The sequence below is a fragment of the Phyllostomus discolor genome, chromosome 9 (genome assembly GCF_004126475.2).
Source record: "Phyllostomus discolor isolate MPI-MPIP mPhyDis1 chromosome 9, mPhyDis1.pri.v3, whole genome shotgun sequence".
NCBI lineage: Eukaryota > Metazoa > Chordata > Mammalia > Chiroptera > Phyllostomidae > Phyllostomus > Phyllostomus discolor.
The window spans coordinates 33,408,441-33,423,708 of NC_040911.2; the positions used below are offsets into that span (position 1 = coordinate 33,408,441).

The window sequence follows — 15,268 nt, forward strand, 5'->3', positions numbered from 1 at the left end:
CCTTGAGCAATATTCTGTGAAAAATAATAAGATATAGAAGTATTGAAGGAAGTAGTACCAGGTCTAATGCTTTGCCTGTTAAGCCAGGGATTTTTTTTTTCCCTTACTGAAACTGATGGACAAAATATATACTGGCTGAAGGAAAGTTCAACCTCTAAAAAGCTTTCCTGACAGCAGACACCTCAACAGTTTGGCTGAGTGCTCCATCCTGCCTCAATGGAAAGCAGGGATGATTCTAATTTGGCATGAATTCCCAAGACTAACACCACAGCACGCTTCCCTCCTGCCTGTGGGAACAAGGATCCATTGCTGAGTGCCAAGGACCTAACAATAGTTAATCTCTTAAAAGAAGCAGGTGGCCGTTGCCACTCTGTCTAAGTTCCCCTCGAGTCTCTGCCAATTGCTTGCCTGTCTGACTTGGCAGAAGCCCAGAGTTTGACTGACTTCGTTTCTACCGCTTCATTTTTTTTTAAGTTCAAATGCATTTTATTTTTGGACAACCGATATGACATGATTTTTTCTTAAAAACAATGCCTCCACTCCAAATAAGTCAAGGTCAAAATAAATGAAGAGCTCAAGAGAACATCAGTCCCATTTGTCTTAGCACTGTGTGCAGATGAAAAGCAGCAGCCACTTAGGATGACAGGTGATAGACCCAAATTGCCAGATTGTTAACAATTTTCCATTTCTAAACCATCTTTAAAGGAAATCATACATGGGGTCGCACCATCCTCACAGCAGTCCAGCCAAGTAACTGTGTCATCTGGGTTTATGTTTTCACCAATAAAGACGTAGTAGTTTTTGAAATTAGCAAAGATGTGCTTGATTTGTTCTGTAGCCCCCATTCATAAAAGACTTTTCTCTTTCTGGTCTCTGTCCTTCAAGTTTCCCTTTGATTGATTTCATGTAATCATTTATGTACTTCTAGGCTTCTTTTGTGAAGCTGGTTTCCTGCAAATGATGGTTCATGACAATGTCACCACCAGTGATGACTGCACTTTGGGTATCTTTCTTTTGAGGCCTTCAGCAGAGGCATTGCCACCAACAAGCGAGTCATCAATGCCTGCCTCTGTCCTATGGACTTTCTTCCCCTCTACCTCCAGGCACAACCCGTCTGTGATCTCCTGGATCTTATAGATATTAAACGTCTCATCATGGCTGATGGTCATGATGGCAACTGGAAAGAGAGGACAGCAGAGCTGCCTTCGCAGGAGCTCGGAGCTCCCTCGGGGCAGCCTGACCTTGCTTCAGGTGGGGGTGGGGGGAAGGGGGAGCAGAAGGGGTTAGAGGGGTTGGCAGAGGGCAGGCCAGGGGGGAAAGCTTCATGATTATTTTTAGTGTCCATCTTGTAACATTTTGTTTTTCATTGTCAGTGTCCAAAAATATTATTGAATGTAAGTTCAAATTTGAAAAGCATGTCTTACGATTTTTTTCTTTTTTTCGCTAGAACAACCCCACCTCCCTACCTCAGTGCCTGTATCCTGTTTGTATCTCTCCTGTGCAATTGAAAAACTAGCACAGGATGAAGGCCAGCCCCACCCCTGAATCTACATATATGCACTTTCTGATGTATTTTTATCTTATCAATGTGTAAAGATGAACCACCATACTGACCATGCCATGCAAAATGCCCAGATTTTGTATTCCATTTGAGTTGAGAAGGTATTCTGATGAGAAAGCACAATATATTCAATTACAACTTTTAAGGAATTGTCTTTTCATGTGGTTAAAAACACATACATTTTCCAAGAATAGGTGATATGAACTAACATCATCCCACATTCCATGACTATCATAGAAAGTGGTATAACTGGCATTTATTCTCCTTTCTGCTTAAGCCGTTGGTTATAAACTTTACCTGAATATCTACAATCATAATCTATAGCTCTTTATTCCAGAGTTTATAAACAAGCAACACAGTACAAGACTATAATTTTCCATAAGAAAAATGAACTGTAGGAGATGTACCTAGTAAAGAATTATAGGGTCATAAGAGTATACACATTTTCTAGATATTGCCAAAAGATAATTGACCAAACTTGCACACCCACCACCTGTGTATTTTGTCCTTGACAGTACTTAGTACTGTCAGTCTTTCTAATTTTTATCAAAATAGTGGTTCTAAAATGATGTCTCATTATTATAAATGATTGTGTTTTTGACAGTGGTATTATCAGTAGGTCTATTTCTTCTTTTTTTTAATGTATTTTCTAACTTTTAAAAATATGTTATTTAGTTATTTTAGAGAGAATGGGAGGGAAGGAGAAAGAGAGGAGAGAAACATCAATGAGTGGTTGCCTTTCTTGTGTCCCCTACTGGGGACCTGGCCTGCAACCCGGGTATATGCTGGGAATTGGAACAGCCGGGCATGTCCCAGCTGGCTGGGAATCAAACTGGGGACCTTTGGTTTGCAGGCTGTCACTCAGTCCACTGAACCACAGTAGCCAGGGACTAACTTTTCTTTAATAAGCATATCTCTATTGTTAAAAATTACATAATTTATTTTATAAATCTGTTATTTTTATCTTTTCCTTTTAATTCAATAAGCATTTATTTTATCATTGTGTTGTTACAGACATAAATTATTTTTTAAAGTTACAGTCCTTGCCATTAAAGACCTTGTAGTCTAATCAAGCTAATAGATATGTAACAAGCTATCTTATTGTTTGGTAATCACAAAAACAAAAATACATGAGAATATAGAAAGAGCAGAGGGCTTATTAGCACTAAGGCAGTTCCAGAGAAGTCCTTCTAGAGATGTAATGAATGAGCTCATATTAATTTTCCTTTGAGGATGCTGTAGTCTTCAGCTTAGGATCTAGTTTAACCAACTGGTAAAATATAGTAAAATACAAACAGAAAAATATGGAATGTTTGTGTCATCATCTGATGATGAACAGGCAATCACAATTATTCATAAGAAATAGGGTCAGAATACATTGATGTGGACAGGTTGACTCAGGATGCCTTCCTCTTCGAGGTCTCACAAATAGCATTACATCAAAGTTATATGGGCACAATTTCTGGGACCACTACGTAGAAGCAGGGTGGAGTGGGAAGAGTAAGATGACCTTAGCAGCCAGCCCATTAAAAGTTAGCAAGCTTCAGATCTGGAAATCTCAATGAACATGGTCACATGTCCTCCTGGCAGAAACAGATGATGGCCCTTGACACTGCAGAGGGCCCAACACTTTCTGGTTCATCAAGCACATTGAAATTATTATTTCATTTATTGTTCTAGGTGCTTGATTAATGAGGGAAATGAGTCTCAGAAGATCCTGAATTGTTCAAAATCAGATACTAAGATTTATATCTTTAATTGAAATAAAAACACATTTGAACCCTAAACTCAGCCTTCATAGAAGTCCTTCCATTTTCTCTCTTCTAGAACCTATTTGTAGATGAAGACATTTGCATATATATATATTTAGTAAAGGCCTCTTGAGTATCCGTCCTTCTATGGGAGCATTTTGTAAAATATGAAGACTGTAGAGCTTTAGTGGCACACTGTTTCACACATTGTCATCTGCCTTAAATTTTGGGTTTTTCTGGGCAGTTTGGAGATTGTGGGTAGATAACTAAAGCTTAAAATTGTAAATGCGTTTAATAAAGTTGAAAATATTTGCTTTTTAAAATCAACTTTAAAATGATGATTGAAAATATTTCAGTCAGTAAAGAGTTATAGTCAGCTTAATAAGGTGACCTAGGAAAGGAAAATGTCCTTTTTCCTTTTCCTTGTAATAAAAAGTGATTTAATGATGCAGTGTGACCAGGAGACTTGTCCATGCATCTACTACCCAAACAAGTATTTGCTGTGCATTCACTGTGCACCAGTCAGGGTTAAGTATTTCACAGAAGTTACATCATAATAACTTCAGTAATGGTGTTATAATATTGGTATTAGTAACTCTATTATAAGATAATGAAACTGGACGTAAGGAGATTAAGTAATTTAATCAAAGTTGTACATCTTTTAAGGAGTAGTAACCCCAAACCTTATTTTTAATTAACTATGCTGTGCTATACTGTACAAATGTTTTATTATATTTTATCTATTATTTTCAGGCCCATAGATTTGAAAAGCAATAGTTCTCTAAAGAATAAAAAAGGTGATCAAATAGCTACATTTTCAGAACATAAAGTTATGAATGATCATATTAATTATTAATAATAAACAGTTTTTAAAAACATAATGCTAGAGACATTCACATACTTTTGAATGAAAAGAACTTGTATGCACAATAATTTTTTTGTCAAGTGATTTATTGCATCATTTTATATTTGTCAGAAAGTCAAAACAATTGTCATTTTATAAGAGAAATGTAACAGTCCTGACATTGGAATGTGGTATAACTATTATTTTGTGTCTATTTCCAGGCAATCGATCCAACTTATATATGATGAAATGGAAGCATGTTGTAAAACTTTGTCGATTTACCTTCCAAAATGTTATTTATTTGACTACTTTGTTCATTTGAAATGTTTTACATATGCAGCTTATAATTTTCACATTGAAAAAAAATAAAGCCACTGGTTACTGTAAAAGGTCACCTTTCTAATTGGTGTAATGAAGCCCAGCTGGTGAGCCAATCTCCGGAGTGACTCGGGGCTGGCACAGCAGTGGCAGAGTGAATAATGTATTTGGTAACAGAAAAGTGATTTTAGCGTGTGGCCTTTTTTCCCCATGTGTGTGACTGCCAGCCACCGGTACCCTATTTTATTTAAGGCAAAGCATTTTTAAATGCTCAAGTGATTTATACTGCAACCTGTGTCCTCATGCTAAACAGAAAAGGGTAGACTTATCATGATGAATATAGAAAGAGAAGTAATTGATTCTTTGGTCTGAATTTTCCTCTTGGTTAATAGATTTCCCCTTTAGCAACAACAAGGCAAAATAATAAGGAAGCATACAAGATAACTTAAGTACAGCTCGCTTTGGCACTGCCAGTCAGTAAAAGCTTATCTAGCATTTCCAGCACTCTTCGTGAATGTGCCTTCTGCTCCGTGTTTAGAATAATAACATCTTGTAGTTCCATAAATGTTAACTTCATCTTGTAGAAGGAAATAAATATCAATTTTACATAGTGCATAATTCTCTGTTTTGTTTCTTGACATTTAAGAAAATTGCTATAAGGATATCAATTCTGAAATAGATATGCTGCCTACTTTTAAATTGTGGTAATGCTGAACAATTATAAATATAATTCAGTATCCATGGCAAATACCATCTAGGACTTTTACAGCCATAATATGGCTTTAAAATGCCTCAAGGAAATCTGATTTCATCAACCTTGATCTTATTGCCAAAGTGTTTGGACACTATCAAAAATGCTTTAAGATGACATTGCAGTCTTCAGAGGCAAAAGTTTTATTTTTTGTTTCTGTTGTTTTTAAAGCCTTTTCATTACTCTAATGCTATAGACAAATTGAGTATGTATATAAAAATATTGAAAGTCTAAGAAAACTTCAAAGAAATATAAACTCAAATAGAGCTATTAGGGCAGTCCTTCAAACAAAATTTCTTTTATTCATTGAGTAGCAGCTATTCTGTGCCTGTGGCAATTTATGCAGAGCTACGTGCTGCATCAGATCACAAGTGAAGAAGTTGAATAGAAGTCTGGCTGATTGTATTATTGGCATAAAAACTAGACAATAAAAGATTAATTTCCAAATTATTTTATTCTTTTGAATACTTCAGTTGCATTGTTTTTTTATTCCTTTTCTCTTAATCAAAATCATAAAGTATACTTCATTTACTAAACAAGTGGAATCTCTATGGTATATTAATATTCATCTTCCACACCAGCTATATGTTTAACATAATAGAATGCCAACACAAAGAAGACTAGATAGCCTACTTTCCAAAATATCCATATTAATGGGGTGTGCCACACGGTATGGGCACAGAGGGGAGAAAGAGAAAGATACATTTTTAATAAATATTAATTTTGCTTTTATCTAGGTAGTAACATTTTCATTTCTTCACAATCATCTTTGAACCTTTCAATAATTATTGTAATTCTTATATTTTTACATTTACATGTAATTTGAAAATATAATCCCTCTTAAATTTTATTTTACTATCTTCCCATTACATGAAAGATCTATGGTGATATACACATATAGCTCTAAATGTTGCAACAATTGTAGTGGGAAATTTCAAAAAATTAATTTTCTCTGTGAAAGAGCTCCTGTTACTTCTTACTGTTTAATTACATACAAATGAAAAGTTCCTTTAAGTATCAAGAATTGTAGCATATCCTTAGGTGAATGAAAAACAGACTGCACTATTCCAGATGAAACTGAAGTATATTCTAGTTATTTTAGTCACTTACAACCATAATATTTTATGAATATGTATGTAACACTTTATGCAAAGTTATAACATCTTACATCTACAATGAATATCTATGCCACGGTGATTGGAAACCCATCTGTAAGTTGTTCAAGGATACTACAAAAACAGATTCATGTTCTGTAGTTCTTGGCAAGCAGGGCAAGCTTGAGCAAGGACATGGGGAAGGCAGTTGATCTTTGCTCACACACTCTCTCCTTAATCTTCTTTCACTCACACTGCTTCCCATATGTATTCACTGACTTTTCCATTGCATGGTCAAAATGTGCACTTGAACATACAGCATATTACCCTAAGTATTCGTTTATAATATGTTATAGAATAATGAATATTAGTCTTGGTGTTTTTATAAATATTTTCAAAATGTTAGGCTGTAGAATGATGATTATAATTTCTTTATCACTAGTAAAAATTACATAATATTCTGGTGAATTTCCTAAGAAAAAAATCAATGACAGAGAACTTACTGATACAGGACCTGGATTGCATATTATAGAATAGACCATTTTATGGAGGGAAGAAGGGCCATATCTCCCCTTCATTTCCATGAGCTAGTTTCTTAAGTTGTCTCTTGCCTACCCTTGCTTCCACCTACATAAGATCCAAGGAAAGGTCATTTACTTTCAAAAAGTGTGATGCACATACTTACCTCTATGCAACATTTCTCTAAAACTATATTTCTGTCCTATTTAATTTCTCAAAAGTTGAAAAAATGCTTTATTTTACCTAAAAATGTCATATTTTAAAATTGCATGCTATTGCCCTGCCCGGTGTAGCTCAGTGGGTTGAGCACAGGTCTGGGAACCAAAAGGTCACCAGTTCAATTCTCAGTCAGGGCACATGCCTGGGTTGTAGGCCAGGTCCCCAGTTGGGCACGTGTGAGAGGCAACCACACACTGATGTTTCTCTCCCTCTCTTTCTCCTTCCCTTCCCCTCTCTTTCTCCTTCCTTCCCCTCTCTAAAAACAAATAAAATCTTAAAAAATACATAAAACATTTTAATAAATATAAATTTCATGCTATTAACTGTAGTAGAAATAACAAAGGGGGTAGAAATGAGAGCAAATCTAATTGTAGTTCTGAAAACTCCCATTCCCATAATTATGAAACTCCCAAATCAGTATTATGGTTAAAATGTGATTGCACTTCTCATGAATATAATCATTTACAATAAATTAGAAGAATTTAAATCAAAACATCTCATGGTGTGCCTAAATAAATGAAATGTTCTAAAATATATCATAACAATAGGCATGGTATTTCTCACAAAACAATGATGAAATGGGGAAGAGAATGAATATAACAAAAGAAAAGGATGCCCTGACCAGTGTGGCTCAGTAGGCTGGGTGTTGTCCACAGCATGAAAGGTCACAGGCTCAATTCCTGGCCAGGGCACAGGCCTGGGTTGTGACTGGTCCCAAGTGAGGGTATGTGAGAAAGGCCACCAACAGACTGACATTTCTCTCATACTTTGATGTTGGACTACCTCTATTTCTCCTGCCCTCTCTAAGAATAATTAAATAAAATCAAGAAAGGAAAGAAAGAAGAAAGGAAGAAGGAATGATGGAAAGAAAGAAAAAGAAAGAAGGAAAGAAAGAAAGAAGGAAGGAAGAGGGGGAAGAAAGAGAGAGGGAGAGAGAAAATAAGAAAAGAAGGAAGAAAGAAAGGAAAGGAAAAGAGGAAGGGAGGGAGGAAGAGGAAGGAGTGTAGTGGATTAATTCCTTTGGTAGCAATTGCCACATGAGAAATTGTTGACACATCAGAAATTTCTTCCCTAATTGCTACATTCCTGCTGAGGAAGTATGACAGTTGGATCTTGGTGGTTTCATTGACTTTACAAGCAAGCCTGACAATACTACATACTTAATCAACTTTACTATTAAAGTTGGGTCCTGTAGAGTGGCAGAAAGATCACTGGCTTTAGAGTCAGCCCAGCACTCTGTTTACTTTAGATCATTAAATATTTGAATTATAATTTTAACCTCCATAAAATATTAATTATAAGGATTCCTCAGTTATCTGTTGCTAAATAATGTTTATGAAATGCTTCACCCTATGCTTAGTATAAAGAGAGCTTTACTAAAGAATCCAGTATTGTCACTGATGTTGTCTTGGTGACAATGTAGTTATCTTCATTATTTCTGGTAGTTACTTCTATAAAGTCACTGTGAATACTAAATTAGTGAATATGGGCATATTGTTCTAAAAGGAAATATAAGGTTAGGTTCTCATGAGCCTCTGGTCATATTTTTGTCAATCAAAATGCCATTGGCATTATATAAGCTCATTTGCCAACATCCTTGTGAAAAAAACCAGTCTCATCAATGTTGAAAACATGCTTTCTTTCACATATACCTTTCCTGTAGAACACTTAAAAGGCATATCTACCTACATTATTCATGATTTTCAAATTTTTTAATTTGTCTACTCACAAAACTTATTCATAACCTCAAAATCAATGATCACAGCTCATTGGCTACCATTTGAGGACACGTAAAATGTGGTGGAAAACTTGGATTACCGGATGTGCACATTGCCAGACAAGGTTGCACAATAACACTCTGCCACCTTTTTTTGGCTCTCACACTGTGAACAAATGCACTTTTTTGCTGTTCATTTAGTGTCATGGTTTTTGCATTTTTGTGTTTTGGGGTTTTGTTTTGTTTCATTTTTAGTGATTTCATCATTTTAAATGGCCCCCAAGCACCGACATGAAGCATTGTCTAGTGTTTCTAAGCACTATAAGGGCATGGAGTACTTTCTGGGGAAAAGACAGGTGTGAGATTCTTCCTTTTGACTGCATGTTTCTGGCTTTCTCTGGGCATGTGCTTTATCTGGTCCAATCAGAAACCTGGAAGAACCCATACAGGTTCATTCTGGTCCTGGAAATTTACAGAATTTAAGAAAATTTAACTCATTTAATCTTAACAAACATTTTATGTAAATGCCATTTCCTCCATTTTATTTTATTTTAAGATCAGAGATGACATTTACATGTTTATTTTTAATTATTTTATTGTTGTTCAAGTACAGATGTCTGAATTTACCCCTTGCCACTCCCCTTCACCCCAGTCATCCCCACCTCCCTCCCCTGATTCCACCCCACTTTACTTTTGTCTATGTGTCCTTTACAATTGTTCCTGAAAACCCTTCCCCTCTTTACCCCCCAATATTTCTCCCCCACCTCCCCTTTGGTTACTGTCAGATTATTTTAGAGAGGAAGAAAATGAGAATTTGGGTTGTTATGTTTAAAGTAATATAGTCTCACTCTCTGGAAAAAGGATTTCCTGGTTATGAAGTGAAGAAGACTTCAAACGTTAGAAGTTAGATCTGCATTAGTGTGTAAGAGATTGTGATAATCACGTTGTTCAACATTCTGTTTCTACATCATCACTAATATATAGCTCTTATTGTCACTTAAATACCTATATTCAGGAGAAATAGTCTTTCTTAAAAGTAAGTCCATTCCGGTTTTCAATCACTACATATGATAAAAGCTATTTTAAGAGTTAACTGAACATTGTTATGCTAATTATTGTTCTTCCTGTTTATCTGAGAGTTCTTCCTTTCATGTGGTAATAGGTTCCAAATTCCTTGCTAATTAATTCCCAGGCTATGTTAATCACTAGAAATAATAGTGGATCAAAATTTAACAATTTTATACATTTAACAAATAGAGAACAAATATTAGAATCTTAATATTATATATTTGTAATTACCACTGGATCTATAACATATATTAGGTTTCAGCAATAAGCCACAAGATTTAGCAAAATCTTTTGTTATCAGAAACAATTTCAGCAGGACCATTTTAATTTTTTTCTTATAAAAATCAACCTATACTACAAGATTGATGTACAAATTAAAATTTAAGCTCATGAAGGAGTGTTAGAAATTGTTGACTCCACGATGGCTTGAAACAATGGATGGAAGGAAGGAAGGAAGGAAGGAAGGAAGGAAGGAAGGAAGGAAGGAAGGAAGGGGAAAGAGAGCAGAAAGAAAAAAGGAAGGAAGGAAATGAGGGAAAGGAGAGAAGGGGAAAGGGTAGGAGAAATGGAAAGGAAAGGAAGAAGGGAAATCTAAAAAATATCTTCCAAAACTATGCAACAGTTTTATAAGGGCACATACACATTATAAAGAGCATCACACTTAAACATTTCTTCCATACCAATAAAAAGATAGAAAAAAATTATTCAAGGATATGTGGTTAGCAGCCTCTAAGATGGCTCCTAATAATTCTGTCCTTTGTTATTTGTGCTTTTGTATCATCCTTTCCCCTTGAGTATGGATTGAACTTAATGACTCTGCTCTAATGAATAAAATATAGCAAAAGTGATAGATGTCACTTCCAAGATAGGTTAGAAAAAGATAGTGGCTTCTGTCTTGGGCACTTTCACTCTCTAACTCACCCTTGAGGAAGACAACTATCCTGTGATGAAGCAACTGCGTGGACATGCACACATAGCCAGAGACGGAGGCCTCACATCAGTGAGTATGAGCCTGGGTGTAGATTTCAGTTCTGTCTTCATCAAACTGTAATGAAACTTGGCTGCAACCTTGTGAGGGACCTCAAACTAAAGCACCCATGTAACCTGTTCCTAGAATTTTGATTCATACGTACTCTGAGATAATACTTGTTCTTTAGCTGTTCATTTGGGAAATATCTCATTATACAATGGTTGATAACTAATATAGTATATAAAGAAGTGATTTACCAAAAAAAAATAACTCACCAAAGATTTATGAAAATATGTTCAACATTATCAGAAGTGAATAAAAGAAATTAAAAAGCAATGATCACTCTTATACCTCAAATCTAATAGAGTAATTGAAATTTTCTACTTATTGGGTTCCTAAAGTAAACAGTGAGAGTTTGTGCTTATTTGTATGTATTTCCGCATGTGTATTCTAAAGATACAAAAAAATGGAAATTCTGATTTATTAAATCACCTACAGAGGAGAGCATTTTGTGTGCACACACCCGTGGGTGTGTTTGCGTTGGGGGTCGACTGTGCTGCAGCACCAACGTGCTCTGCCTCCTAAAAATGACTGGAAGTGTTTCAAGGTGTACTCATTACACCACACATCACTTTGGATTCTATCTGTTCTGTGTGGTAGCCCAAAATAAAAACATAAAATAAAATAAAATCTTGGGTTCAAACTTTATTATCTACCACTCTTTAGTTTTACAAACCAGTATACAAATTTTTTTCTGGGCTTTAGTTTGTTTTCTGCATCAGCATGATTGAGATAATGTATGTAAAAATACATTGTAAATAGCAAGGTGATATGTGTACATAAAATGTTACCTTATAAATTATCGAAATCATTGGTGTCTTTAGCCACCATGTCTAAAACAATGTCTATGGTTTTATGTCTAAAACCATAACCAATGAAGGGAAGCAACCTGGTTTTGAATTCCACTGAATTGAATTCTCCATTCAATTCTATTGAATTCTATAGTCAATTGGACTCCATTGAATTCTGTAGTGAATTGCTGTTCTCCAGTGGTTCTAATTTTCAGTGAGCAGAGAACCCTACAATTCCTTAGAGGCACACAGAGTCCTAGTTTCACACAATAAGCCTCATCTTATAGGGACATATTAAAGATGTATCCTAGGGACAAATATATTTTTTATTTCAATAATTACATTTTTAAAGGACTGTAACATATAGCTGCATATCAGATCTTCATCAGAAGCCTGGTAAAAGCAAAACAATTTTTATTTGTCAAGTGCAGTAAGTAAAGAGATTGAGTTGCTCAATAATACATGCTCATAAAATAGAATTAACTATTGTTAATTCTAACTCTTCTATTTTCTCCCTCAAAAAATATTAACTCTAGGGCAATGTACTTTGCTGTATTTTTCACAATAGTGCTTATAATTATCAATAATTGGAAGAAAGTCTATGACCAAGAATAGTGGATTGGGTAAATTAATTATAGTATATCAATAAAATAGAATATTATATACCAATCCAAAATGACAATAAAGGAGGACACAGCCAATTGCGGGTTAGGTACATTTGTATTTTATGATAATTGTGATTATTCTTTCAGAAAACTAGCAGCATATCAAAAGAAATATGAGAATTAAAAAGTCAACTATAATTTTTTAATTTTAAATTTTTTTCATATCATAGTCTTATTAGAATAACTTTAATATTTACACCTATGAATTTCTAAATTAGATGTTTTCCCCCAAATGCCTTTGTTTGGCTCACTTTGAATTTCATGTAAACTCTCTGTCAATTCCATTGATGATTTGTCATTTAGAGATAAAATAATCTGCAGAAGAATCCCTGCAGGAGGCATTTCCCCAAACATCACAGTTCCTCCCAAAGTGATCTGAAACTTGTCTGCTGAGCAAATGTGCACAGAAGATAATATTAGAAGAGAAATGCTCTTTTTATGGTTAATAAAATTATTTTAATAATTGAATCTAATGTGGATTTCACTGAAGAAATTTAAGATTTTGTTCTTAAATATCTATTATTTGATTTCAACCCAGATTATTCTTAGCAGGTCTATAATTTCCCTAAAAAGTTTATTCCATTCACAGCTAGATATGTTTCTGAATGTGTCTTATTAGGAGACATCTCTTCTTTCCTCCTTTGTCATCCCTTTCCACACTAAGGGGACATTTCCCAACCTAAAACTTCACAATTGACAACATAAACAGTCATTTATCTTAAAAATGGGGTTGACTGGTGAAATCTATTTCTAGACTAAAAAAAGTTTGAGGGAGAGTGGTTGAGTGTGGGGGGAGGGGTCATATGGATTCTATATTTACAATGTTTATTTCATTGTATTTCCTTGGCTTTTAAAATATCCACTCTGCTGGTGATATGCAAAGTAAAGGAGCAAGCAACATGGACAGCTTCACATGTCCTTGAAATAGTTATTACTTGATTTCGTAGCTCACATAATAACTGATAGCAGAGAACACTGTAGTTTTGCAACTAAAATATGAGAAATGAAGCAAGTCCTTTTTAAAAATTCTGAATATAAACTGTTCACCCAATTAAGAAAGTGCATTCACTTCCAGTCCGCAGTGCAGTAGGGGACAGATAATTGCGCCTATGTCAACCTTGCAAAGAGCTTTCTAAAATCATTAAAGCATTCAGAGATTTTATTCAGCCTGCAAATTTTCCCTTAACTGCACTTATACTTATTAAAACCATTCACTCCCTGACCATCTTGACTCACTTTTAGAGCCCCCCATATCATTAAGTTAAGGCCCGGCGACCATTTTCCTGCAACCAATAATGATATTTATTTCCCACCAATGCAAATTTCCATCAAAATCAAAATGAAAGACCTAAGAAAGCTGTCTTAGAGAATGGGAAATTTCCCTCAGGACTGTACCAAAACATGAAAAAGAATGGCCATGTTTTTAATATTTTGTTTCATTTTGGACTATGTATGCCACAAGCTGGTTTTATATAAACTTTCATGGAAATGATAATATCCTTTGGTATCATATAGACACAGTGCACATTTCACATCAAATTTCTATTTTATTTCTTTTTTACTAGTTGTATGCCTTGTCTATGCAGTCTAAAGTTTATTTTTATGGTTAAGCCACAGAAAGTATATACTCGAAAGAAGTCATAAATAAATAACTGAAGAGACAAATAACTTCCCATGTTTCCTGATGTGACTTTTCCACTCCATCCTGACACCCCACGCCTACTAGAGCGCTTCTGCAGTGGGAGTCTTTGTCGGGAGGGTCAGGAGCTCTTTATTTTGTACTCGTTATGCTGGGGGCTTTTCTCATCGTGGGAGTTTCATGTATTTTCTCCCTCTGGCGATACTACCATACCGAAGCTGAAAAACATCTATTGTTAAAATCAAAAGTTGCACACTTCAATTCAATGCCAGTTGTTATTCGGAAAGACATTTCCCTTCTAACACTGGTATCCTCATTTGTATTTCCAGCATCAATTTGGTAATTAAACTAAGCCAGAAAACCCTAGAATTTTTCTTACTGCAAATTATAAATTTTTAAAACAACCAGGACACATCCCAGCGGCCTCCAAACTGCTCTGGGTTGTTTTACCACTACATGCCATTTTATTGTCTAACATTCGGTACCAAGCAGACTCCTGCTGGGTCTTTGCTGGTTCCTCTGGGTATCCGTGCAAGCAGCAACATTTAAAATTCACGCTTTGTACTATTCAGCGTTGGCCATTGCTTGAGACTGTTTTTAGATGACAGAATACAGCACACTAGAATAATGAGATATATTCTCCTACTTCTGAACTGGAAATGAAATATGAAAGGAACTTTGTTTCTCATTTTCCAATGAGATTTGTTAAAAGGCCATTTCTAAGACTTCTTAGCAATTCATCTAATTAGAGGCAAAACCCCAACAGAAAAGTCCAACTTCCGGCAGATGCTACACAGAAATGGGGTTGAAGACCATTGCAAAGCAGCCTTGTGGGTAATTTCTGAAATAACGGTGGTGATAGTGGGAGTGATGGTGTTTATGGTAGCCAAAGCGTTTACTGACTTTTTTTCTGGAGGTTGTAGTTAAGCAAAAAGAGCAGCTCCGTTTGACTTACGGTCAGATTCCCCTGTATATGTGACTTCTAGAGGGAAATGACAAGTTTCACTGCTTTCTCTTTGTAAGTTTGTCCATTTGGATGTAGAAGGTTTTCATTAGTCATGTTCCATGGTTGCTGTGCAACATCTTGCAAAATAAGTTACAGACATAGTACCATAAAGAAAGCACAGCCTGAGACATAGGAGAATGAACAGCGGCTGGTGTGTTTTAAAAATGATAAATCTAAAAGACTTTTGATATTCTTTTTGGGGATTCCTATTGCCCAAATTTCCTTTCAAATGAAGTTCAATTTGGCAGATCCAGAGAGTCACGCTGCAGGGTAGTGAAGAGTCAAAAGATGAAAA

General features: G+C 35.3%; 1 long non-coding RNA gene across 1 annotated transcript; it reads right to left on the reverse strand.

The window, feature by feature from the left end:
• Positions 1 to 826: 826 nt before the first annotated feature.
• On the reverse strand, positions 827 to 14,984 carry LOC118496885. Its single transcript, XR_004899447.1, has 3 exons — positions 14,974 to 14,984; positions 5,804 to 5,806; positions 827 to 992 (listed from the first exon to the last, which is right to left on the reverse strand). It is a non-coding gene; the product is annotated as an uncharacterized LOC118496885 (long non-coding RNA).
• Between the last annotated feature and the right edge of the window lie 284 nt (positions 14,985 to 15,268).